This window comes from Rhinoderma darwinii, chromosome 8 (genome assembly GCF_050947455.1).
Source record: "Rhinoderma darwinii isolate aRhiDar2 chromosome 8, aRhiDar2.hap1, whole genome shotgun sequence".
In the NCBI taxonomy this organism is placed as follows: Eukaryota; Metazoa; Chordata; class Amphibia; order Anura; family Rhinodermatidae; genus Rhinoderma; species Rhinoderma darwinii.
Genome location: NC_134694.1, coordinates 1264558 through 1291775, shown reverse-complemented (window position 1 = coordinate 1291775; position 27218 = coordinate 1264558). Strand labels below are relative to the sequence as shown.

The 27218-nt window shown below is 44.4% G+C and overlaps 1 long non-coding RNA gene across 3 annotated transcripts; it reads left to right on the top strand.

Moving 5' to 3' along the window:
• The first annotated feature begins 713 nt into the window (after positions 1–713).
• Positions 714–27218, top strand: LOC142658990 (uncharacterized). 3 transcript variants are annotated; one of them, XR_012850235.1, is made up of 4 exons: positions 714–790; positions 24823–24903; positions 26750–26930; positions 27128–27218. It is a non-coding gene; the product is annotated as an uncharacterized LOC142658990 (long non-coding RNA). The 3 variants fall into 3 exon arrangements; XR_012850236.1 differs by having other exon boundaries at positions 27181–27216; XR_012850237.1 differs by having other exon boundaries at positions 729–803.

Sequence of the window (27218 nt, the reverse complement as noted above, 5' to 3'; positions counted from 1 at the left end):
CCTACGACTTTTTCCAAATAGGTCTCAGTAACTCGTTTTACCGCAACCGTGGAGCCTCATTCAGATCGCCGTCACATATTAGCGCGCATATAATGGACGCAAGTCCTGGCCCAGCATACATCCCTCTGATGCTGTTAGTTCGGTCGGGACTTGCGACCATAATATAGACGCTAAAATGCGTCCGCATTACGACAATCTGAACGAGGCATAATTGGGCATTTTATTTGGTCTTAGAGGAAAATGTCAGTGGTACCACCCGTTACCATTATTATTCACATTTGCCATTCTGTACGCTAGGAAAGCTGGGTGACAACTCCGGTGGAAGCCATCTTGGGAGACATGTTATAGGTGACACCCAGCTTTTCCAGATATTACTAAGAAAAAAACGTTCGGAAATTATAATTTTGTTGTGACAGAACGTGTTATATAAAACCTCCACCTCAGCAGCTCGTTATTTCTTACATTGCCGCTCATTTGTTTCCTTCACTGAAGTTTCCCGCTCAAATTCCACAGAAACCAAGTCACAGAAATCCTGTCAGAAGCAGGAGCTGCTGCTATTGGTCAGGCTAACTGTCACTCAGCCGCACAGCACGGGCGAAACTTACGTCTCATTGGCCCGTCTAGTTCAGCTCAGTGATTGACAGTTCGTCAGCCAATTAACGTTCCTCCTGGCATCAATGAGACGCATTGATTGGCTGAGAAAGCTTTCCTCACCTAAGTTGATAACTCATCGACAGAGCAAAAATCTGACAGAAGCGGCAGCCCAAGCAGTGCACCTGAGTGGAGTCTTGTAAGAAAATACTGTAATTGTCATTTTATTTTAGAAGTTTTTATTATTATTCACAATATTTCAGTATTCCCCATAATTGCAACACTTTGGACCCCGTCGGTCTGCGTTACGTTCAGGCGCTTTACGCCGCAGTGTGGTAAAAATCAAAACAAAAACACTCACGAAGCACAAGAGAAATGATACCAAAATTATGTGTAAAACAAACCCAAACATTATCGACCTTGCGTTTCCTCACGGTTAGAGCTCTGCGATCGCCATAAAAATGGCGTGAAGCTTTCCCGATATTACGAGATTCTGACGTCGTGTATCTCCAGCGATGCATAAAGGGTTTTCTATCAATAATGAGGCTTTAAGATGCCGTATAGTTGCGGTTATCCGACTCATCGCTACCAGTAAACCGCGAACACCGCGCCCGAGCGGCTGCTCTATACGTGTTGGCGCTTCAGTCATTATAAAATAAGGGACCAGCCGCGGCGTGACCAAAAACCGCGCCGACATGCCGTATACGTGAAATTGTCTCGCTTTTATTATTATTGATCATTTCTGCACGGTTTTTGCAGGTGAATGTTGTTAAACCGGCAAAAACCGCAGGCGTAAGTAATCGATAGAAAACCGCACTGATTTGGTGTAAAACCGATTGTCGGCGCAGTTTTCCGCCGCTCGGGCTGCTGCGTGTGCCCTCAGGCTCAATGTACACGATGCGTATCACGCTGCGGTTTTGCGGCACGTATTTGCGTGTGGTAAAACCGCAGCGTAATAAAGTACCAGCGTAGTCAATGAGATTCCAGGAAATATCCTGTACACGCTGCGGTATTTTTCGGGATGGAAATTTACCTGCGGTACGTTTTTTTAGTATCTCCAGCGCGTCAATTGATCTTGCGTTTTCCGATTGCGTATTGTATCTGCCTAGCGCTGTGGAAAATCGCACCAAAACTCGCAGCACGAAAACATAAAAACCGCACCTAAAAACACACGATTAGGTGCGGTTTTTACCTGAGAATTTCCAGCGTATTGCTGCGGTTTTGGTGCGTATTTTGCTGTGGAAAATACGCACCAAAACCGCAGGAAATTCACAGGTAAAACCGCGCCTAATTTTGTGGTTTTTTTCGGTGCAGTTTTTAAGCTTTGATCCGTTTTTTGGCGCGTTTTCATGCTGCGGATTTTGGTGCGAATTTCCTTAGCACTAGGCAGATGCAATACGCAAGCGGAGACGCAAGATAAATTGACGTGCTACAGATTTTACAATCCGCACCGCAGGTCAATTTAATGCAGAAAAATACCGCAGCGTGTACAGGAGATGCGCGTGGCAAAACCGCACGTAATACACACCGTGTATATTGACCCGTAACCCCTTAAAGACCAGGCCAATTGGAGTTTTTCATTTTTGTTCTCTCCTCCCCGGCTTCTAGTTTTTTTTGTCGCCATATGAGGTCTTGTTTTTTGCGGGACAAGTTGTCGTTTTTAATGGCACCATTTATTGTACCGCATAATGCACTGGGAATCTGAAAAAAAATTATTCGTGGCGTGAAATGGGCAAAAAACAGCGATTACACCATTTTTTGGGGGGATTTGCATTTACGGCGTCCAAAAACGATATATTCACCTTATTCTACAGGTTGATACGATTACGGCAATACCAAATTTATACGTTTTGTTTTATGTTTTAACACTTTTAAAAAAAATAGCCAGTTTGCCCCCGGATTCTAATAATTGAAATGCCGCGGTCGTGATTGACCGCATCATTTACGGTATTAGTGATCTTTGATTCCGCCCGTTTCAGTGAGGTGTCGGCTGTGTAACCCGCTCAGCCCGTGAGCCCGCTCCATACTTCCCCTTAACGGCTGCCGCGTACCAGTACGTGACGTGTCGATTAGGGGTTAAGGTTTCAGCAAATAAATACAATTTTCTTATATACTTTGTGTATCGATTTGTCACAGTTTTCAAGATCTCTGCTTGCTGGCATTCAATAGAGCGTATTACAGTAGCAGCAAAGTGGATGAGATTTGTGAAAATTGTGCAGAAAATTTATGCACGGAAATTGACCTGCGTTGTATATTTTCACTGCACATTTCACTCCTTTTAATGAGAAGGGTGAAAATTGCAACAAAATCTGCATGTATAAGGCCAGGATCACACACAGTTTTGATGCAGTTTTTGTGGCAGTTTTTGAACTCCGTTTTTGGAGCCAAACACAGGAGTGGACTCAAATAGAGATTCATCAGTCTTTCCTTTTATACCTTTCCTTTCTTTCCAATCCACTTATGGCTTTGGCTCAAAAAAAAAACTGAGCCAAAAACTGCATCAAAACAGTGTGTGAACGTGGCCTAACATGCAAATTTTGTCGCTGAAATGCCTCAGATTTGTGTCTAATTGCGCAGGCGTATTTTCAGAGTTTTTCATCCCGTCTGGACATTGTATCCTCTGGAAGTAAACAATGAAGGCTCCCACTACATGACAGCAAGCAGAGATCCTGAAAATCATGAGGAATTGATACATCAAGTATATTGGAAAATTGCATATATTCTCAATATACAAAGAATAAGCTCTATGTGTTGAAACTGGAAATCTCCCTTTAAGGGATGTTCTCTATAATATGATATATGTCCTATTGGAAGGTAAAATCAAAATAATTTAGAGTGCCTCGTGTCCCCCAGAACGTATGGCCAAAAGTATGCAATGGTAAGGCCTTGTTCACACAGTGCAGATAAGCTGCAGATTTTGCATGCATTTATTAAGCCAAAACCAGAATTAAATCCAGACGAGGAGACACTTTTTAAAGTAGTTGTCCACTACTGAACAACTGATGACCTATCCACCGGATAGATCATCAGTATATGATCCGTGGGGGTCCGACACCCAGCCCCCACACCGTTAAGCATCGAACGCACATGCCGGAAGCAGTTGGCTCTGGCCACTGAATAGCGCTGAGCTGCTGCACGGCCGCTGTCCTATGTACGGAGCCAACTGCTTCCGGCTCCATACGTAGCATAATGGGCCATAACATCCGGTGCGGCTTAACGGTGGATAGGGCATCAGTTGTTCAGTAGTTCAACCACTTAAAGGGAACCTGTCACCAGCATTTCACCTATTAGACCAGCAATACCCGGTGGTAGTGGGTGAAAAATCATTTCTATATAACCTATAATTGTCTTCTTAGACGGCTCTGTAGCAGCCGTCTCTTTAGTATTCGCTTTAGTATTCAGTTTTTTAGTGTTCCCGCACCGTATGCTAATGAGCAGAAAAGAGTCAAATCTTCGTTTGAAAAGAGTCAAATCTTCATTCCTCAAGTCTTTCCTCTTTAACCTCGCCTCCTTACTTTTGATTGACAGTTCCTCGCCTTCCCCCAGCACACAAAATCCTGCGCTTGTGCATTGATGTCCTCTTCTGGTGTGCGCGCACAAAGGGACACCGGATTATTACGATAAAAGGTGCAAAATGTTTGCAGAGCGTTATTTACAGTCGGAGGAGGAGTTTAGGAGCGGGGATAACGGCAATGAACTTTTGATAGCAGCGGCCAGCGAGGGATAAGTAAAGTTCAATAGGTGAAATTCTGGTGACAGGTTCCCTTTAAGGTATTCCTTTTATATATTTATTATATTTAGATTCCACTTCTCGTTCTGTCTTAAAAAAATAAATACAACATTTTCAGCACATCCACACTGTGCGTTTTTTTTGTTTTGGTTGTGAAAATGATATTGTTTTGGCATTTGTAATGTCTATGGGCTTGTTGGCACATAAGTCGGGACGCAAGCTTATATATGCCAACAGTGCACCGTGGTGCGAATTCCATGGATTTTGCTGCAGATTTCAACCTATGCATTGCTAATGGTAACATTTGTGGTGAAACTCCATGACAAATCCGCAGCAGAATCGACAATCTTCAGGATGTCCGGATTTTTTTTTTACATGTGGAAGGAAATTTGTAAAAAACCTGATCCATATGTATTGTACTGTAAATTGTTGTGAATTATCTGTGAAAAAAAATCTGCACTGAAAACAGAGCATGATTCAAATTTTAAAATATGCAGCATGCCCGTAAGGCCGGATTCACACGAGCGTGTGCGTTTTGCGCGTGTTGCAGTTCGTGTGTCATCAGTGTTGGTTGCGTGGCTGTGTGATTTTCATGCCATCCTTATGACACGTGGTTTGATGTTTAGAAAAATAAATGAAGGAAGTGCTTTTATTTTTTCCTTCATTTCTTTATCTACTGTTGCGCGAATCACGCGTGACACACGGAAGTGCCTCCGTGTGCTGCGCGTGATTTTCACGCACCCATTGACTTCAAGTATAGGACATGTCGTGAGTTTTACGCAGTGGACATACGCTGCGTGAAAATCATGGACTGTCTGAACGGCTCCATTGACTAATATAGGTCTGTGTGACTGTATCACTGACGTTAAACACGTTTGTGTAAATAAGGCCTTACTGTGCGGAGAAGCAGCAGATTTTCACAGTGGATATTAATCTTTAGAATGCATAGGGTGAAAGACCTACAGTAAATCCCCTACAAAATCTGCACGTAACATATGCAGATTTTGCCGCGGATTTGGGACAAAATCCATGGAGGAGATTTTCCTCTATGTCTGGACGCACCCTTTGGGTGGAGAGCCACTAGAAGGGTCCGCTGGCACTCATCCAAACGTCATAGGAATTTGCGCATGAGTTTTATTCGTCGTGTACCCCATGGAGTAGAAATGAGGACTGTATTTCCAGTTGCACCCAGTCGTGTCATAGGAGCAGAACAACGAGAAAGCCGGATCCGTCGCATGACTGAAACCAACGGTGCCCAACAGAACCCATTTACTTTAATGGGTCCCGTCGTATTTCCGTCATGCTGCACTATTTTCTCTAGCCAAACTTACGGAATCTGCGACGTTGGCCCCTGACGGAGCCTGAAACACAGATATGAACAGTCTTATTACTGTCATATTTTATACTTTGTTCCTTCCCAATGTGAAGTTCAGACTAAAGTCCTATATTGTCTTCCTCTCCACTTACTTTAGTCTATGGGAAGTGGTTTCACTAATAGGAACATTTACTCTAAGTCCCCCGTGCATATAATCTTGAAGGATTTACATATGGATGGGTATAATTAGACAGGACCAAAGAGTTCATACGTTTTAACAGGGATTGTCCTGAGAATCTAATTAGGAGCGAGCAGATCTTCCGCTGTAGCAATACGCCAAGTAATTAAGTGATTACTATTGATTGTACAAATGTCCACAGAGCGGTTATCATCTCCCAGTGATTAATTCATCTAATAAAAAGGTGATATTAAAATTCCAGTCACTGGGATGTAATCATGCATGCATGAGACTGGGTGGGTTATGGAATGGGTGTCACATGAAATGTCATCCAATTAGTCCAAAAGTTCTGCTCGCTCCTAATTAGATTCTCAGGACAATCCCTGTTAAAACGTATGAACTCTTTGGTCCTGTCTAATTATACCCATCCATATGTAAATCCTTCAAGATTAGAAGCACGGTGAATTTCCAATTTACGGACACTTTATACGATATATTAGATGACTGCTTAACAAACGGTACAATAGTACGTCTGTCTGTCAGCCAAATTGCTCCCTTAGGGTGCCAATATAAGTAGTGGCTTTCCCAAACCATGTGTTTCATCTATACAAGTCACACAGCACACTACTGATACATGACTGCTGAGTGTGTGAGCACCCTTAGGGCATGACCACACATGGCGGAATTCCTCCGCAACTGTCCGCATCAATGCCGCACAGAATCTGCGTTGCAGATTCTGCAGCGGATCTGCACAAAATGTGCAGAAAATTGATGCGGACTGGCCGCTGCGGACTGCAGGAAAAGTGCTTCTCTTCTCCCTATTCAGTGCAGGATAGAGAGAAGGGACAGCACTTTCCCTAGTGAAAGTCAAAGAAATTCATACTTACCGCCCGTTGTCTTGGTGACGCGTCCCTCTTTCGGCATCCGGCCCGACCTCCCTGGATGACGCTCCAGTCCATGTGACCGCTGCAGCCTGTGCTTGGCCTGTGATTGGCTGCAGCCGTCACTTACACTGAAACGTCATCCTGGGAGGCCGGACTGGAGACAGACGCAGGGAGTTCTCGGTAAGTATGAACTTATATTTTTTTTTACAGATACATGTATATTGAGATCGGTAGTCACTGTCCCGGGTGCAGAAACAGTTACTGCCGATCGCGTAACTCTTTCAGCACCCTGGACAGTGACTATTTACAGACGTCTCCTAGCAACGCTCCCGTCATTACGGGAGCCCCATTGACTTCCTCAGTCTGGCTGTAGACCTAGAAATACATAGGTCCAGCCAGAATGAAGAAATGTCATGGTAGTAAAAACAATACGCTCCGCAGCACACATAAGATCTGCGGACTTCATTGCGGAATTTTGACTCTCCATTGAAGTCAATGGAGAAATTCCGCCATGAGTCCGCAACCAGTCCGCCACTGCTCCGCAACAGACAGAGCATGCTGCGGACACCAAATTCCGCTCCGCAGCCTATGCTCCGCAGCGGAATTGTACGCATCGTGTAAACGAACACTGCTAAATTAAAGTGAAAGTCAATGGAAAAACGGCTCCGCTGCGGATTAACGCTGCGGAGTGTCCGCAGCGGAATTTAAGTGAAATTCCGCTATGTGTGAACCCGCCCTTAATGGGGTTACCCAGCGAGGGCACCACCCTTTCTAAATGTATTGCCTGGCAATCAACTGATTGAGGGTGGTCCAGCTGCGGAAACCCCCGGGAATCACCTATTGTACGCATCCAGCACATTTGTATGACACTGCGAACATTAAAATGAATGGGTGACCTTGTAATATATGATAGTGCCAAGTCCGCAAGAGGGAGAGCTGCTTAGGAGACTCCTAGAAGGGAGCCCCAAGTAGTGAACGCCCTCTTTGAAACCCAAATCGGGTATATGGACAGAGATTTTTCTGAGTGGACTATCCCTTCAATCATTTGGAATCATTGCAAATTGTGACAAAACCGCTGCTCTCTCTATGTGCTGCTGTTCCCTCCAGAATACAATACCGCTGCTCTCTCCAACTGCCGCTGCTCTCTTCAGAATACAATACCGCTGCTCTCTCCATGTGCCTCTGCTCCCTCTAGAATATAATACCGCTGCTCTCTCCATGTGCCTCTGCTCCCTCCAGAATACAATACCGCTGCTCTCTCCATGTGCCTCTGCTCCCTCCAGAATACAATACCGCTGCTCTCTCCATGTGCCTCTGCTCCCTCTAGAATACAATACCGCTGCTCTCTCCATGTGCCTCTGCTCCCTCTAGAATACAATACCGCTGCTCTCTCCATGTGCCTCTGCTCCCTCCAGAATACAATACCGCTACTCTCTCCATGTGCCCCTGCTCTCTCCAGAATACAGATGATGTAAACGATGCCCAGTACAATTACTCGGATTACACTCACAATTGGATAGTGAATGTTTAAGGGCCAGTTCACACTGAGTTTTTGTACACATTTTTTGATGTGGAAACCGCGCCATAAAACGGCCGAAAATGCCTTCCATTGATTTGAATGGGAGGCGGAGGAGTTTTTTTCCTGTGAGCGGAAAAACCGGCTGGCGGGAAAAAGAAGGGACATGCCCTATCTTTGGGCGTTAATGCCTCTGACCTCCCATTGACATCAAGCGTGAGAAAGCGTATTTTGCTGCGTTTTTTGCCCGCGGCACTCAATGGCCGAGGGCGAAAAACGCTGCGAAAATCAGCGTGCAGCCAGAGGAAAATCTGCCTCAAAATTCCAAACAGAATTTTGAGGCAGGCTTTCTGCCTGCAAAAAACTCTGTGTGTATTTGACGATAATACATAATATATTTATGGGTTCTAAGGCCTCATGCACACGACCGTGGTGTTTTTCTGGTCCGCAAATTCCAGGACCGTGTTCCGTGGAATGTCATCCGCAGTTCATCCGTATGTAATCCGCAGTTCATCCGTATGTAATCCGCAAAATGCGGATGAAAAAAAAAAAGCCTAGGTAAAACAGGATGACGACAGAACTCATTCCCGGTCGTCGCCTAGCAACATTTCCGCAAATCCGCAAACTGCGGATGACACACGGAGGTGCATCCGCAATTTCCACGGGCCCATTGACTTCTATTGGCATGTCCGCAGCGCATTTGCGGCCCGTAATAAGACATGTCCGGAGTTTCTGCGGCACGGATGTGCGGACATGCGGAGAGCCGTGAAAACACGGATAGTGGGTATGGCCACATAGAAATGAATGGGTCCGCAATTAACCCGTGGATTTGCGGTGGAATTGCGGACGCAAAAACACGGTCGTGTGCATGAGGCCTAAATATTGTGTTCCAAGGTGCAGTGTTTTATGTTTACAACTTCTCCTTTCAACAAGGAAGAGGATGATGCATACAACATAGGGCCTGTTCACATCAGCGTTCAGTTTCCGTTAATGGTTTCCATTTGTCTCCGTTCCGTAAGGTTTCCGTTTTACTTTGCGCTATTCATTTTGTCAAAGCGGAAACCTTACGGAATCGAGACAAACGGAAACCATTAGCAACAGAAGCGCTCAATGTCTGGGTGTTTTTTGCCTTGTGGATGTCCATTCTCTGTCCCTTGCTCATATTTTTAGTGCCTTGGCTTCTCCTTGGTTATGTCTTGTTTCCTTACTTCTGATTCTGACCTTTGATTATATTTTTGACTCTTGTTTGCACCCTGGTAGCTTTGTCATCTGACCTTCAGCTCTGACTTCTAGCTGCTCATTAACCCCTTAATGACCAGCCTATTTTGGACCTTAATGACCAAGCAATTTTTTACGTTTTTCAATCGTCGCATTCCAAGAGCTATAACCTTCTTATTTTTGCGTCGATATAGCTGTATAAGGTCTTGTTTTTTGCGGGACAAGTTGTATTTTTTAATAGTACAATTTTTAGGTACATATTATTTATTGATTAACTTTTATTAACTTTTTTTTGGGGGGGAATAGAAAAAAATCAAATTTCGCCACTCTTTTTTGCGTCCTAAATCTACGCCGTTTACCGTGTGGTATAAATAACACAATAACTTTATTCAGCGGGTTGTTACGATTGCAACGATACAAAATTTGTATAGTTTTTGTATGTTTTACTACTTTTACACAGTAAAAACGCTTTTTTTTCTAAATGATTTGTTTTTGTGTCTCCATATTTGAAGAGCCGTAACGTTTTTATTTTTTCGCCGATGCGGTTGTATGAGGGCTTTTTTTTTGCGGGACGACTTGTAGTTTTTATTGGTACCATTTTGGAGTAGATGCGACTTTTTGATCACTTTTTATTACATTTTTTTAAAGTCAGGATTAACAGAAAACAGCAATTTTTCCATAGTTTTTTATTATTTTTTTTTTACGGCGTTTACCCTGCGGGTTAAATAATGTAATAGATTTATAGTCGTGGTCGTTACGGACGCGGCGATACCAAATATGTGTAACTTTTTAACTTTATTTTGTTTTTTTAATAGTAAAGCATTTTGTAAGGGGAAAAGCTGGGTTTTTCATTTTTTTTTTAACATTTTTTTTTTATTTTACTTTATTAAACTTTTTTTTCACTTTTTTACTAGTCCCACTAGGGGACTATAATATGCGATTCTGCGATCGCATTTATAATACACTGCAATACTTTTGTATTGCAGTGTATTATTGCCTGGCCGTTTAACACGGACAGGCATCTGCTAGGTCATGCCTGCGGCATGATCTAGCAGGCATTCACTCCAGGCAGCCTGGGGGCCTTTATTAGACCCCCAGCTGCCATTAGAGACACAGACACTCGGCGATCGTATTGCCGGGTGTCGGTGGGGGAGAGAGGGAGCTCCCTCCCTCTCTCCAAAACCACTCAGATGCGGTGCTCGCTATTGAGCACCGCATCTGAGGGGTTAAACGTGTGAGATCGATACTAATATCGATCTCACACGGCAGAGCAGGGACGCTCCCAGCCCTCAGCTGCCTCTAGCAGCTGAGAGCAGGGAGATCTGACAGCTCCCTGCTGTTTACTTATTCCGATGCCGCGACGTAAAAAGTCTATGGCATCGGAATAAGGCCCGTTAGTGACCGACGTAGAAACACGATGGGTCGGTCACTAACGGGTTAACCTTCTCATTAGCCTGCTGGTTTCTCTAGTGCAGTTACCACAATCAGAGACTATCCTGACGACTATGACCAGGCGACTACCCTCCAGCAAAGACCATACCTTGGTGAGGGGGTTAACAGTGATGACCAGGCTCCCTTAGGGCACATTTTTGACTGCGTGGTCAAAATTCCAACAAGCAAAACGGCATGAAGTTTTTACTGCGAATTGCCATGTTTTTATTCGCGCAGCTTGTAGAAGTGAAGAACATTGAGACCATTTGCGTCACCTGTTTGATTCGGTTTTGACCGCATGGTCAAAAACAACTCTATAAGGGTATGTTCACACGGCCAAATTTCAGACGTATACGAGGCGTATTATGCCTCGTTTTACGTCTGAAAATACGGCTCCAATACGTCGGCAAACATCTGCCCATTCATTTGAATGGGTTTGCCGACGTACTGTGCAGACGACCTGTTATTTACGCGTCGTCGTTTGACAGCTGTCAAACGACGACTCGTAAAAATACAGCCTCGTCAAAAGAAGTGCAGGACACTTCTTTCAGACGTTTTTGGAGCTGTTTTCTCATAGACTCCAATGAAAACAGCTCCAAAAACGAGTTGGTAAAAAAATGAGTTGGTAAAAATGCGAGTTGGTAAAAAAACGTCTGAAAAGCAGGGTCTGTTTTCCCTTGAAAACAGCTCTGGATTTTCAGACGTTTTGGTTGACTACGTGTGAACATACCCTAAAGTAACCATAGCACCAATCTGATTGTGGTATATGGGGTTCACTACCTTTCATTGTAACACTGCATCTCACATGACATTCACCAATGAGATCCCTTAGGCTGGAAGTCAACACAATGTTTACTTGTGTTATTTGAGTGATACAAAGAGGACTCAATCTGGCTCTGTCAATTGCGCAACATTTTTTGCAGCCTGGTGCTGCGGTGTCACATACATTGTGCAGCTACGCCCATTCCAATAGGAATGAATTAGAATGTCGTAAAAGGCGCGGCATTCATCGTGGGCAATTTCATTCCGCACTTGTGCTACTTGACTATGATCAGATCACTAGTGTTTACTGTTGTGAGGTGGCTTCTTGCAGACATGTTAGTAGCCTATGCTGCACATAGGACCTCTCAAGAACTGGGATCAGCTCATTATATCATTTTTTTAAAATCAGTTACCCAATGTCCTGTTTGTTAGCTACTCGTGGGTTCTTGCAGTAAAAATGAACAGGCAAGCTTGGTTGTAAACACTGATATTTCTGTTTAAGAAACTGCAAATTGTGATGAAAATGTGGTTAGGAACAATTCACAGCCGCCTCTTCATGCCCGGAATTGTATTTACTGTATAATTTGTTGCCACAGTTTCGAGCATCTGCTTGTCCGGGCCCCTCAAGAAATGACTTTCTCTATTCTCTTCTCTCCTATTTGCTGATGTTCAGTATTGGAAATGGTGTTCTAGACTCATATTATTACAGTATGATCGTGTTTGTGAAAGGATTGACCTATGGCGCTAAAGAGATGAGATGCCAGGTCCTTGGGGAGTTCTGGATCTGTAGGTATTGATACAAGGGAAGCAATACTGTGAATCCTTCCAGACTGTGGAGCGGAGGCTTCACCATGGAATGAGCGATTTCTGCAAAACTGATTATACAGAGAATATGCATATTAAAAAGGTTATTGCAGCCCAAAGAGTCAGTCATGTGGGTGGTTTTATTCACATGGAACGATTGTGCCTAGTTCATTTTTTATCCCGGCCCCTTGGTTGTTCAATCACTGCCTGTTATAGAAACTTTTCTCCATTGACTTCAATAGAAAAAAAATGAAAACGCAAGCTGAAAGTAGCTAGTGCAATATATATGTCGTCCCCCCCCCCCTCCCCAAAGAAAAAAATATTTGTATTATCACCCACCACTGTGTATAATGATAATGTTCCAGGATCCATATATATATATATATATATATATTCTAAAACCTCAAGTATTCATTTATTTCATGAGACGACTCATAAATGTATTATGCTATTAACATATTGTGGTTTTGCACCCTCAGGCTATGTTTACACGACAGATTTTTCTGACTTGATATAACACAGTGGACCAACACTGCTGCTCAGTGGTACAAAGTCCTGTTTTCAGATGAAAGTACATTTTGCATTTTCATTGCATTTTATTTGGAAAACAAGGTCCCAGAGTGATGGTTTGGTGAGCCATGTCATCTGCTGGTGTTGGTCACTGTGTTATATCAGGTCCAGAGTCAGCGCAGCGTCTACCAGGAAATTTTAGAGCACTTCGTGCTTCCCTCTGCTGACAGCTTTATGGAGATGGTGATTTCATTTTCCAGCAGGACTTGGCACCTGCCCACACTGCCAAAAGTACCAATACCAGGTGTAATACCCACAGTATCACTGCACTTGATTGGCCAGCAAACTCACCTGACCTAAACCCCATAGAGAATCTATGGGGTATTGTCAAGAGTAAGATGAGACCCCAGACCCAACAATGCAGACGAGCTGAAGGCCGCTATCAAAGCAACCTGGGCTTTATAACCCCTCAGCAGTGCCACAGGCTGATCGCCTCCATGCCACGCCGCATTGATAACACCTCAGCAGTGCCACAGGCAGATCGCTCCCATGCCGCTCCACATTGATAACACCTCATCAGTGCCACAGGCTGATCATCTCCATGCCACGCCGCATTGATAACACATCAGCAGTGCCACAGGCTGATCGCCCCCACGCCGCATTGATAACACCTCAGCAGTGCCACAGGCTGATCGCCTCCATGCCACGCCGCATTGGTAACACCTCAGCAGTGCCACAGGCTGATCGCCCCCATGCCACGCCGCATTGGTAACACCTCAGCAGTGCCACAGGCTGATCACCCCCATGCCACGCCACATTGATAACACCTCAGCAGTGCCACAGGCAGATCGCCCCCATGCCATGCCGCATTGGTAACACCTCAGCAGTGCCACAGGCTGATCGCCCCCATGCCACGCCACATTGATAACACCTCAGCAGTGCCACAGGCTGATCGCCTCCATGCCACGCCGCATTGATAACACCTCAGCAGTGCCACAGGCAGATCGCCCCCATGCCACGCCACATTGGTAACACCTCAGCAGTGCCACAGGCTGATCGCCCCCATGCCACGCCACATTGATAACACCTCAGCAGTGCCACAGGCTGATCGCCTCCATGCCACGCCGCATTGATGCAGTAATCCATGCAGAGTCGGAGCAACGACCATGTATTGAGGGCAGATACTGGACAGACTTTTCAGTAGGACGATTTCGGTATTAAAAATCATTTTTGAAATTGGGCTTCTATAATATTCTCATTTTCTGAGACACTAAATTTTGGGTTTTCATGAACTGTTCCCATAATCATCAACATTAAAAGAAAAATATCTGGAAATAGATCCCTCTGTGTGTGACAAATCTATAGAATATGAGTTTCAGTTTTTGCTTTGAATTACTGAAATAAATAACATTTTTGATATTCTAATTCATTGAGAAGGACTAGCATGTGTGTGTATATATATTTATCCCTTTCTGGATATATAGACACTGCACAGTATAGGGATGCACGATGCATCGAAATTTCGATGCTGTGCGGGGGCAAATGGTTAGATACCGCCAATTTATGTATTTATTAGTATTGAAATGAATGAAGAGAACATGGCGTGCGCACTGTACAGTGCCCGTGATGTTTTCTTCAGTACCCGCTCCGCTCGTCATTAGTGCCGGCCGCGTCACAGTAAGAGGGAGGAACGCTCTTCCCTCCTTTCTCTACTGCCACCAACGATGATCTGAGTATGTGAAAGGGGGAGGGATGGGAATGTCGCGAGCGGCACAGGCAGTGGGTTCCTGATGACGTGCCTGTGTCGCTCGCGCTGCTAGTGTAGTGACAGACTAGCCCAAGGCAGGTATTATTTACAACAAAGCAAAAGCTTGAAATAAAGGCACTAGAGTGGGCACTAGTATTTTTTGCAGCCAACATTGGTGTTAATGTGACCCACATTAACCCCAATGTTGCCATTATGTGAGGGAAATGATGAAATCACTTATTATTAATGTGAGGTAGGTTTAGATAACACCAGGTGAATGAGTAGAAGGGTGCATGAATAGTGGCCCAACCCACTATAAATTGTAGAAAGTATTACGCACACCAATAGGGGTAAACTTGCAGGTAAGCACACTCATTAGCGGTAAACCACTCTTCCTTGCGCCGTCACCCCGACTCCCCAGTATATAGAAGTGCTTGAGGAAGGTCTATGTTTGGACCGAAACGTTGCACCCTGGTATGAGAAATGAAAGATTTTTACCTGCAAGTTTACCCCTATTGGTGTGCGTAATACTTTCTACAATTTATTATTAATGTGAGGCACATGGTGTTATGAATTTAGTACCTGTATATGCCTCACATTAATAGTAATTAACCCCATCATGTACCTCACACATTAACCCAATGTTGTCCATTATGACTGAGCGAGGTACTTGATGGGACTTACTATAATGGACAACAATCTGTGAGGGAAATGATGGGCTTAATTACTATTAGGCCTTACATGGCTGTGTTTGGTCCGTGATATACAGACTGTATGTCGGCTATATTTCCCGTACTGAACACCATTTAAGAAGCCGGGCTCCTAGCATCAGTTATCTATCATGATAGGAGTCCCTGCCTCCCCGCGGGAAAACTGTCCTGTACTGTAATCATGATTTCCGTTTTTCCGTGGGGAGGCAATGACTCCTAGCATCATAGATAACTGATGCTAGGAACTCTGCTTCTTAAACGGTGTTCGGTCCGGGAAATGCAGGCGACATGCGATCTATATATCACGGACCAAACACAGCCATGTGAATAAGCCCTAATAGTAATTAAACCCATCATTTCCCTCACAGATTAACCCAGACATGGGCAAACTACGGCCCGCGGGCCACATACGGCCCGTTAGGCTTTTTAATCCGGCCCGCCGAACTTGTCCAAGATATATCCGTCCTCAGCAGCTGCTAGTTCGCGCAGGAGGACGGATATATCCGTCCTGTGATCGCGCGGGTACTGACAGTTTACCCACGCGATCAGCGGCAGGAGCACGGCTGTTATACTCAGCCTGGCTCCTGCTGCAACTGCCGGAATCGAAGCACGCGCCGATTCCGGCAGTTTAACCCATTAAATGCCGCTGTCAACAGTGACAGCGGCATTTAATGTGTTTGACAGAGGGGGGAACTCCCTCTGTCTCCCGATCGGCGCCCCCGCAAACAAATCGCGGGTCGCCGTCGGGTTTCCATGACAGCCGGGGGTCTAACAAAGACCCCCAGGTCTGTCTTCAGCATCTGCCTGTTAGGCGATGCCAGAGGCATGACCTAACAGGTTGCCTGTCAGTTTTACACTGACAGGCAATAATGCTTTGGTATACGAAGTATACCAAAGCATTATATATGCGATCGGCACATCGCATAGTGAAGTCCCCTGGTGGGACTAAAAAAAAAAAAGTAAAACCGTTAAATAAAGTTTGTGAAAAAAAAAATAAAAAAAATTACAGTCAAAGTCAAATAAAACTACTTTTTTGCCCCAAAAAGTGGTTTTATTTAATAAAACGGTCAAAACAAATCACACATACACATATATGGTATCCCCGCGATCGTAACAACTTGACCAATAAAATGAACACATTAATTAAACCGCCGGATGAACGGCGTCCAAAGAAAATGCAAAAAACAACGGCAAAATTCTCTCTTTTCTCCCATTCCCCCCATAAAAAATAAAATAAAAGTTCATCTATAAGTCCTATGTACCCCAAAATAGTACTAATGAAAACTACACATTGTCCCGCAAAAATCAATCCCACGTACGGCCACATCGACGGAAAAATAAAAAAATTACGCCTCTTGGAACGCGGCGATGCAAAAACAAGTAATTTTTTTCTAAAAGGGTTTTTATTGTGCAAACGTAGAAAAAACATATAAAACCTTTACACATTTGGTATCCCTGTAATCGTGCCGACCCATAGAATAAAGTTAACATGTTATTTACGCTGCATAGTAAACGGCGTAAATTTATAACGTGAAAATTAATGCTGGAATAGCTGCTTATTTTCAATTCTCTCCTAAAATAAAGTTAATAAAAGTTAATCAATATGTTATAAGCATCTAAAAATGGTACAATTACAAAATACAACTCGTCCCGCAAAAAACAAGCCCTTATACGGCGATGTCGACGGAATAAAAAAAGAGTTACGACTCTTGGAATGCGACCGTGAAAAAACACAAAATAATCCTTGGTCATTAACGTGCAAAATGGCCCGGTCATTAAGGGGTTAATGTGGCGCGTATTTCTCTTTATTTCACTTTAATTTTCACTTCGTTTCACGTCACCATTAAGCCCTTCGGTTTTCAAAGAGTACAATATCAGCCGTCACTTTGCCACGAAGCATGCAAACTATGCTAGCAAGCAGTCAACACAAGAACGGGCGGCTACTGCTCAGAGGTTGGCAGCTAATTTACAGAGTCAACAGAACTTTTTTCTTGATAAATCACAGTGCGTATGTTATTTTAATCTATTTACATTTCCTCCTCCCAGTATCTGCGAAATAGTATGTAAATGCCATATCTTGCATATTCCTTGAGACAAATTTATTAACTGATAAGGGCTATTTTTCACATTTGAAAGACAGTTAATAAATTGGGTTGTAGTGTTCTTACTGTGCTATGAGGTTTGCACACACTACATTTAATGCTTTAGTATATCCGGCCCAAACACTCCCTCCAAATGCTCCTGGCCCGGCCCCTCTGTCAAATTTTAGAACCCATTGTGGCCCGCGAGTCAAAAAGTTTGCCCACCCCTGGATTAACCCAATGTTGCCCATTATAATCATTATAGTAAGTGATCCCATCAAGTGCCTCGCTCACAGTCATAATGGGCAACATTGGGTTAATGTGGGAGGTACATGATGGGGTTAATTACAATTAATGTGAGGCACATGGAGGTTCAAAATTGATAACACGATGTGCCTCACATCAGAAAACGGAAGGACATTTTTGTGGGTTTTTTATTATTGGCAAAGTATCGTTTTGGTATCGAGTATCGCAATACTACTCTAAGTATCGGTATCGAAGACCAAATTCTGGTATCGTGACAACCCCAGCACAGTACTACTTCTCTTGTCCTGTATACTGAGTGTAATTCTCAGTATCTGTATTATTCTGTATATATATACACTGCACAGTACCACTTCTCCTGTCCTGTATACTGGGTGTAATTCTCAGTATCTGTATTATTCTGTATATATATACACTGCACAGTACCACTTCTCCTGTCCTGTATACTGGGTGTAATTCTCAGTATCTGTATTATTCTGTATATATATACACTGCACAGTACCACTTCTCCTGTCCTGTATACTGGGTGTAATTCTCAGTATCTGTATTATTCTGTATATATATACACTGCACAGTACCACTTCTCCTGTGCTGTATACTGGGTGCAATTCTCAGTATCTGTATTATTCTGTATATATATACACTGCACAGTACCACTTCTCCTGTCCTGTATACTGGGTGTGATTCTCAGTATCTGTATTATTCTGTATATATATATATATATATATATATATATACTGCACAGTTCCACTTCTCCTGTCCTGTATACTGGGTGTAATTCTCAGTATCTGTATTATTCTGTATATATATATACTGCACAGTTCCACTTCTCCTGTCCTGTATACTGGGTGTAATTCTCAGTATCTGTATTATTCTGTATATATACACTGCACAGTACTACTTCTCCTGTCCTGTATACTGGGTGTAATTCTCAGTATCTGTATTATTCTGTATATACACTGCACAGTACCACTTCTCCTATCCTGTATACTGGGTGTAATTCTCAGTATCTGTATTATTCTGTATATACACTGCACAGTACCACTTCTCTTGTCCTGTATACTGGGTGTAATTCTCAGTATCTGTATTATTCTGTATATACACTGCACAGTACTACTTCTCCTGTCCTGTATACTGGGTGTAATTCTCAGTATCTGTATTATTCTGTATATACACTGCACAGTACCACTTCTCCTATCCTGTATACTGGGTGTAATTCTCAGTATCTGTATTATTCTGTATATATGGACACTGCACAGTACCACTTCTCCTATCCTGTATACTGGGTGTAATTCTCAGTATCTGTATTATTCTGTATATACACTGCACAGTACCACTTCTCCTGTCCTGTATACTGGGTGTAATTCTCAGTATCTGTATTATTCTGTATATACACTGCACATTACCACTTCTCTTGTCCTGTATACTGGGTGTAATTCTCAGTATCTGTATTATTCTGTATATATATACACTGCACAGTACCACTTCTCCTGTCCTGTAGACTGGGTGTAATTCTCAGTATCTGTATTATTCTGTATATACACTGCACAGTACCACTTCTCCTGTCCTGTATACTGGGTGTAATTCTCAGTATCTGTATTATTCTGGATATATAAACACTTCACAGTACCACTTCTCCTGTCCTGTATACTGGGTGTAATTCTCAGTATCTGTATTATTCTGGATATATATACACTGCACAGTACCACTTCTCCTGTCCTGTATACTGGGTGTAATTCTCAGTATCTGTATTATTATGTATATATACACTGCACAGTACCACTTCTCCTGTCCTGTATACTGGGTGTAATTCTCAGTATCTGTATTATTCTGCATATATATATGACACTGCACAGTACCACTTCTCCTGTCCTGTATACTGGGTGTAATTCTCAGTATCTGTATTATTCTGTGTATATATATATATATATATATATATATATATATATATATATATACACTGCACAGTACCACTTCTCCTGTCCTGTATACTGGGTGTAATTCTCAGTATCTGTATTATTCTGGATATATAAACACTTCACAGTACCACTTCTCTTGTCTTGTTTGCTTGGCGTAATTATACATATTTTTGTACATATGGAAACTATGTAGAATGAAGTAGGACAGTAAATCCGCCATTTATAGTTTTCTACCACCCTCCAGTCAGCGCAGTTATTTGATTATACTGACGTTCTGCTGTCGTACCACTTCTATAGTCAGTGACTGTTCTGCATTGTGCTTCCCTCTGCAATCATCTCCACTGTGTTTGGTAGGCAGCTCTGCGTGGGTGACAGGCAGCTCTGGTTGACAAGTGACTTCTATCACAAATGCACCACACGTCACCAAGAACGTCTCCTGATTAAAGCATCTTCACCTTGGAGCTGACAGGCATGGCGAAGCTAAACAGATGTGACAGCTATGTAAAAATAAAAAATAATATGAAACAGCTGATTCCTCCCGATATATAAAATGCTTTCACAGCAGCAGAGAGATGAATGCTCTGGATACAGTGAGACCTGCAGAACATTGCTCTATCCGTCCGTAAAGTCCTTTACGTAAATGACACATTAAATGGGAAATTACAGCCTGAAGGTTCCTATATATGGAAGTCATAAGCATCTACATAGAAATATAGTAATAGAGGTGATTTTTATTATTCATAGTTCATATTTTTTTGTTTGTTTTACATCCCATTTCCTCCATCTACATTCTGCCTGCTGTGTTGATCATCATTGTAGTCCTGATATACTAGAAAGTTTAGGATGAACATTGCTCGGTCCCTCGGTTGATAAGGGAAGACTGTGTACATTATGAAATTGTGAAGACAGATTACAAAGAAAATAGTAATGCGGCTTATATTGCTGCAGTGCGTTGGGCTCTTTGAACAGCTCTTTCATTATATCAAGTCCCAAAAAGTTACCAGGTTTGTCATTACAAAGTTCATGGGCAACATTTCACTTTGCTTCTGTGGTCAACTTGTATTCAGTGAGGAACATGCAGTTGTTGGGAGAGGTTTTCTACAGTCCCTTCTGAAATTTTGTTGCCGCTAATAACTTGTGTTTCTCCCACAGGTACTTCTCATGCATGTTTGCTTACACAGCAGAAAGTAAACAGATTTAGGCGGGATTCACACGACAGGGATTCCCTTTCGGGTGCCGGCCGTTCATAAATCGGCCGGCACCCGGCTGCATTAGGAATAATAGACCCCTAATGGGGCTATTCACACGACCGATTTTTTGACGGCCGGGAAAACCGCCCGTCAAAAAATAGGACATGCTCTATTTTTAGCCGGGTGCCCGGCTCCCATAGAAGTCTATGGGGCCGGGTAATACACGGCCATCACCGGAATGTGTCCCGAGTGATGGCCGGGTCTACCATCGCTCGCGCACTCTCTCTCCTCCTCCTCACAGTGCAGAGTGCATGTGAGGAGGAGGATCTTTTATTGCTCGCTGTAGGAGTCGGAATCCCCAATCCCCGGCTGGGGATTGGGGATTCCGCTACAGGAGAAGTGCGTGACTGCACTGTCCATATATGGACACAGCGAAGTCACGCACTTCTGCAGCGGAATCCACGACTCTATGGCCGGGGATGCCGCTACAGGAGAAGTGAGTGACTACACTGTCCATATATGGACACAGCGAAGTCACGCACTTCTGCAGCGGAATCCCCGACTCTATGGCCGGGGATGCCTCTACAGGAGAAGTGAGTGACTACACTGTCCATATATGGACACAGCGAAGTCACGCACTTCTGCAGCGGAATCCCCGACTCTATGGCCGGGGATGCCGCTACAGGAGAAGTGAGTGACTACACTTTTCATATACGGACACAGCGAAGTCACGCACTTCTGCAGCGGAATCCCCGACTCTATGGCCGGGGATGCCGCTACAGGAGAAGTGAGTGACTACACTGTCCATATATGGACACAGCGAAGTCACGCACTTCTGCAGCGGAATCCCCGACTCTATGGCCGGGGATGCCGCTACAGGAGAAGTGAGTGACTACACTGTCCATATATGGACACAGTGAAGTCACGCACTTCTGCAGCGGAATCCCCGACTCTATGGCCGGGGATGCCGCTACAGGAGAAGTGAGTGACTACACTGTCCATATATGGACACAGCGAAGTCACGCAATTCTGCAGCGGAATTCCCGACCTGTGGCAGGGAATTCCTCTTCAGGAGAAGTCAGTGATTACACTGTCCATATATGGACATTGAAGTCAGTGACTTCTCCTGGAAAGGGGGGGGGGGATGGGTGCAACCTACAGGGGACAGTGTGGCATCACCTACAGGGGGCAGGGTGGGTGGCATCACCTACAGGGGGCAGGGTGGCATCGCCTACAGGGGGCAGGGTGGCATCGCCTACAGGGGGCAGGGTGGCATCGCCTACAGGGGGCAGGGTGGCATCGCCTACAGGGGGCAGGGTGGCATCGCCTACAGGGGGCAGGGTGGCATCACCTACAGGGGGCAGGGTGGGTGGCATCACCTACAGGGGGCAGGGTGGCATCGCCTACAGGGGGCAGGGTGGCATCGCCTACACGGGGCTGTGTGGCATCGCCTACAGGGGGCTGTGTGGCATCACCTACAGGGGGCTGTGTGGCATCGCCTACAGGTGGCTGTGTTGGATCGCCTACAGGTGGCTGTGTTGGATCGCCTACAGGTGGCTGTGTGGCATCACCTACAGGGGGCTTGGTGGCATTACCTACAGGGGACTTGGTGGCATTACCTACAGGGGGCTGGGTGGCATTACCTACAGGGAGCTGGGTGGCATTACCTACAGGGGACAGGGTGGCATCGCCTACAGGGGACAGGGTGGCATCGCCTGCAGGGGGCTGTGTGGCATCGCCTGCAGGGGGCTGTGTGGCATCGCCTGCAGGGGGCTGTGTGGCATCGCCTGCAGGGGGCTGTGTGGCATCGCCTACAGGGGGCTGTGTGGCATCGCCTACAGGGGGCTGTGTGGCATCACCTACAGGGGGCTGTGTGGCATCACCTACAGGGGGCTGGGTGGCATTACCTACCAGGGGGCTGTGGCATTATCTACAAAGGGCTGTGTGTGGCAACAAATTTTAAATGAAATTCATCCGATTTTAAAACGGACAGGGAAAAAAACGGATTCAAATCGGGTCCAAATCGGCCGGTAAAAACGGCAACTCGGCCCGGAACGGATGCAAAACGGATGCAAACCGGCCAGGAAAATCGGCCAAAAACGGCCGATTTTCCCGGCCGACACTCGGACCCTGTCGTGTGAATGAGGCCTTACAGGTAAGTGATCTCTGTTTAGACTTTTATCCAAGGGCGCATATACCACATATAAACAGTTGAGGCACCTAATGTATGAGGGAGGCTCTGACTTTTACCCAGGCCCCATATTGTTCATCTCACTGCCCTCCTCACTTCCCATGAAAGGGAGTAGGCAAATGCATTCACAGTTTTTTCTATCTATACAAAGAGAAGGTCACTGCATACTGATTTCCTATGGAGTTCAATGAAAGCTGTATAACCCCAATGTCATGAGCTACCTCCTCTGGCAGCTGCAAGCAGGCCTAATTCTATGGTTGTGTGAAGGGAAGCAGGGAATTTGGATGTTTGTATCTGATAAACTGAACTATGAACTCTATAAGAATTTTGGACCTTTTTAGATTAAATAGAATTAAACTATAGGTAGACTTGACTTCATCGCCATAGACTTAACTACTAAGGGCTCTTTTACAATGGCAGATTTTGTTCCCGGTAAACGAGCACCCATCTACAATACAGCATGTCGATCAGCGCTCATTTGCATAATTTAAACAGAGCAATGATAAATACTGCGATTGTTCTTCCCCATACATTGGCATCTTGTCAGCAGCACAACACCAGTTTATACAGGGAGATGTGCTGCCAACAAGCGACCATTTTTATGGACGCATCAAAAAATTTGACCAGCCAAAAAGCTAGGGTTTGCTCTTTCGTCGGCTTATCACTGCCCTGTTCACAAGGAGCAATGATCGTGATCGGTGGACGGAAACTCTGCAGTCTCTCTAATGGACAGTAACGCACTTGGAAACCCCCCCCTTTAAAAAATTTGTCCCTGTGCTTTGCGTTCAATTTTCCTTACAGGTTAGAGTTGTAGCATGGAATGTATTAATCAACCTCGTTTTATTAGAATGTTTTTGTACTGAATAAACATGATATGGAAAATGCATCACAATGAGTTGCTTCCCAAACAAAGTTAGTATTGCAGAGTACATGCTGTTTACATTCTACCTAGTGCTGACAAAAGCTAAACAGGTTAAATTACATGTGCAAGTAACCAATTCATTCTCTCAAAATCTTGTGTGGAATAATTAATTGATAGGGCAGCCTTGTAGGTGGCATCAGAGAGCATGTAATTCTGAGACCACACAGGACTAAATTACCCAGTGAAATGTTATTGAAGTTCATTATAAGCTGTAATACTATCTGCTAAGCCGCTGTATCTAAGCCTGTCATATATAATTCTGTCCGCTGTCCCTATGCACATAATGTGATATACTGTGTGCTGGGCCAATGTACCCAAGTCCATCATGTGTGATACTCTGCGGCTCAGCCGGTGTGTCTAAGTCAATAATGTGTGACGGTCTGCTGAGCTGGTGTATCTAAGCCTATCGTGTGTGATACTGTCTCAGAGAACCACACACCATCCCCATCTTGAAATGCTACAGAATTTCATTATAGAAAAAATTTATATATGTATATCTTTATTTTGTTTGTTCAGCGTTGCACGCAGAAGGTGTGAAATAACAGTGATGAGATTGAAATCACCATCATGCTGTGCCGGCGGTGTATTAATAGCTATTGATACTTATGTATGTGATGCTCGCTCTGCAGACGGCGAGCGCCGGGAAGAGCGTTCTGTGTGCCCTGATGTGTCAGACTCATTCATTATCTGAATGTAAAAGAAATAACACAGTAACGGAATGAGCCCAGAGCCGCTCGGCAGCGCCCCGCATACTGCCAGAACTAATTGCATATTGATTCACAAAGTGTATCTGTTTCCAAACTAAATTTTCATTTTGATGAACCCACTAATGGTCTGTTTTTCCTCCTGCCTGCCACAGCCCATTCCTTTCCATCTCCCAGCAGGACGTCTACGGCTGTTGGAGAGGTTTAGTTTATGAAGACAAAAGATTATAAACCAGGTAATCTGTTCGTCCACATTCTGCTGTTTTTTTAGAACCGACAACTACTAGTCTCTGGTGGTCACGCAAACATATTTCATTTACCGTGCGTCTGTCATCGTCAATTAGGATTGGATTCAATTGCACATCAGAGAAGGAGACTATGTATCTAAGTAACCATTCGTTGCTTCTTAAGTAGTTTAACCCTTTCTTCTACACTGCCAGTGACTTTATAAATGAGAGGTGTCAGACGAGTGTTATTGAAACTCTAATGAGCTGGGTTTACACATAAATTGAGCCAAATTGCGGAAAGATAAAATGCACTTGCGCAAAATTGCAGCTAAAACGGCAGTTTTGGAAAAATTGCTATATTTCTACCGTGATTTTGCGTAATTGCATCTGTTTTTTTCTGTGATCTCTAGGTAATTGAGGTGAAAAATGCCACAGAAGCTTTCTTTGCGAACATACCCCTAGTTGTGATAAAGGATCTGATGTGTTTGCTGTATTAGATAGATTTGGGGTCAAGGAAGCTGCAGGTTGTCTCATCTGCAAGAAAGTTGTCCTGTTCATCCTGAGCTTCATGATTCATTAATAAAATACCAGATCTACATTACAGAAGGTGTCTTGTATGATCAACCCCTTCTCTAAGTAAAGACACGCTGGCAATTGGCTAATCATTGCCGGTCCTGCAGTTGAAACCCGGGGGGCGCTGTAGGCAGCTGCACCAGGAAAAATGTGGTCTTACATGTTGCCTGTTCAGGTGAATAGGTGATCATTTAACACATGGTGATGCTGAGCCCTCCAGAGCGGATCCGCACTTTGCATTGAATCTCCTCTCTTATGGATTATGGCTTATAGAAGGGGGGGGCTCAAGTAGGTCCTAATGATACAACAGATCAGCATCAGAGAGTGATCAAGGGCATTGTGATTCAAAATAAGGGTATGTGCACACACACTAATTACGTCCGTAATTGACGGACGTATTTCGGCCGCAAGTACCGGACCGAACACAGTGCAGGGAGCCGGGCTCCTAGCATCATACTTATATACGACGCTAGGAGTCCCTGCCTCTCTGCAGGACAACTGTCCTGTACTGTAATCATGTTTTCAGTACGGGACAGTAGTTCCACGGAGAGGCAGGGACTCCTAGCATCGTACATAAGTATGATGCTAGGAGCCCGGCTCCCTGCACTGTGTTCGGTCCACTACTTGCGGCCGTTATACGTCCGTCAATTACGGACGTAATTAGTGTGTGTGCACATACCCTTACAATGCGGATTTATATGCTATTAAGTTACTATAAAAATCTCAGTGTGAATAGTATGTTGAAGTGTACAGTCGACAAACCCAGTGTTATTAGTCCATTGAATTCCTCAGCTATAAGTAAAATTATTGCAATTCAATTACAACATTTGAATCCACTAGTGTATTGTTAATTCTAAATTGTGTGATCATAACCATTTAGTTATCGGCTTCGGAGGAAGTGTCTTGAAGATGAGGGTCAGCGGAATGCACCCTCTACAGCCTGTTAAGTGACAAAAATGAATGTTATGCCTGTGGTTGCTGACCGCTGGAATATCCAACCTACCGGCAGCCGCGACTGCAGGCCTCTGGAACCTGGCTGGCGTCTCCTCCCACAGAGACGCCGGCACATACTGCTCTCTCCTCCTGCTGTTGCCTGTAGCGTGCACCCGTCCCCGGTCTTAAAGGGCCAGCGCGCGCACCAGCAACTTCGTCCCTGACCAATCCCAGCACACCCGGGACTTTAAGAAGAACTCTGCCCACTTCCACTTTGCCTGAGCAATGTTGTCTTCCCAGTGTTTGTCATGCAAATGTTTCCTTATCTGTATCCCATATCTGTGTCCAGTGCCCGTGCCAAGTCAAGTGTCCGAGATGACTTCTGTGGTCAAGTCCCTTGTCCAAGATGACTTCTATGTTCAAGTCCAGGGGTTCAGCACAAGCCTGCTTCCGATAGTCCAGCACAAGCCAGCTTCGAGTAGTCCGGCACCAGTGTGCTTCTGATCATGCGGCACAAGCCAGCAATCCAGGTACTCTCACCCTAATGACTGTTATTAATATTTTGTTTGATCAGCTGCTACTCTGCTACGGCGGAGCAGCCGAGTGGGTCCACATACCCCACTGCCGCGACAATGAACCTACATGATTTAACGACTATGAATACATTTGCTGTAAGTAAAAACTTTAGGGGAGCTGGGCATAGCTTAACTGTATATCTGCCATTCAGGTTCTGTGGAAAGCTGGGATAACGCGATGTGTCTGGATTTGTTTGCTCTCTAGGTCATACAGGCATAAAATATGACTATTGCTCATTGGTA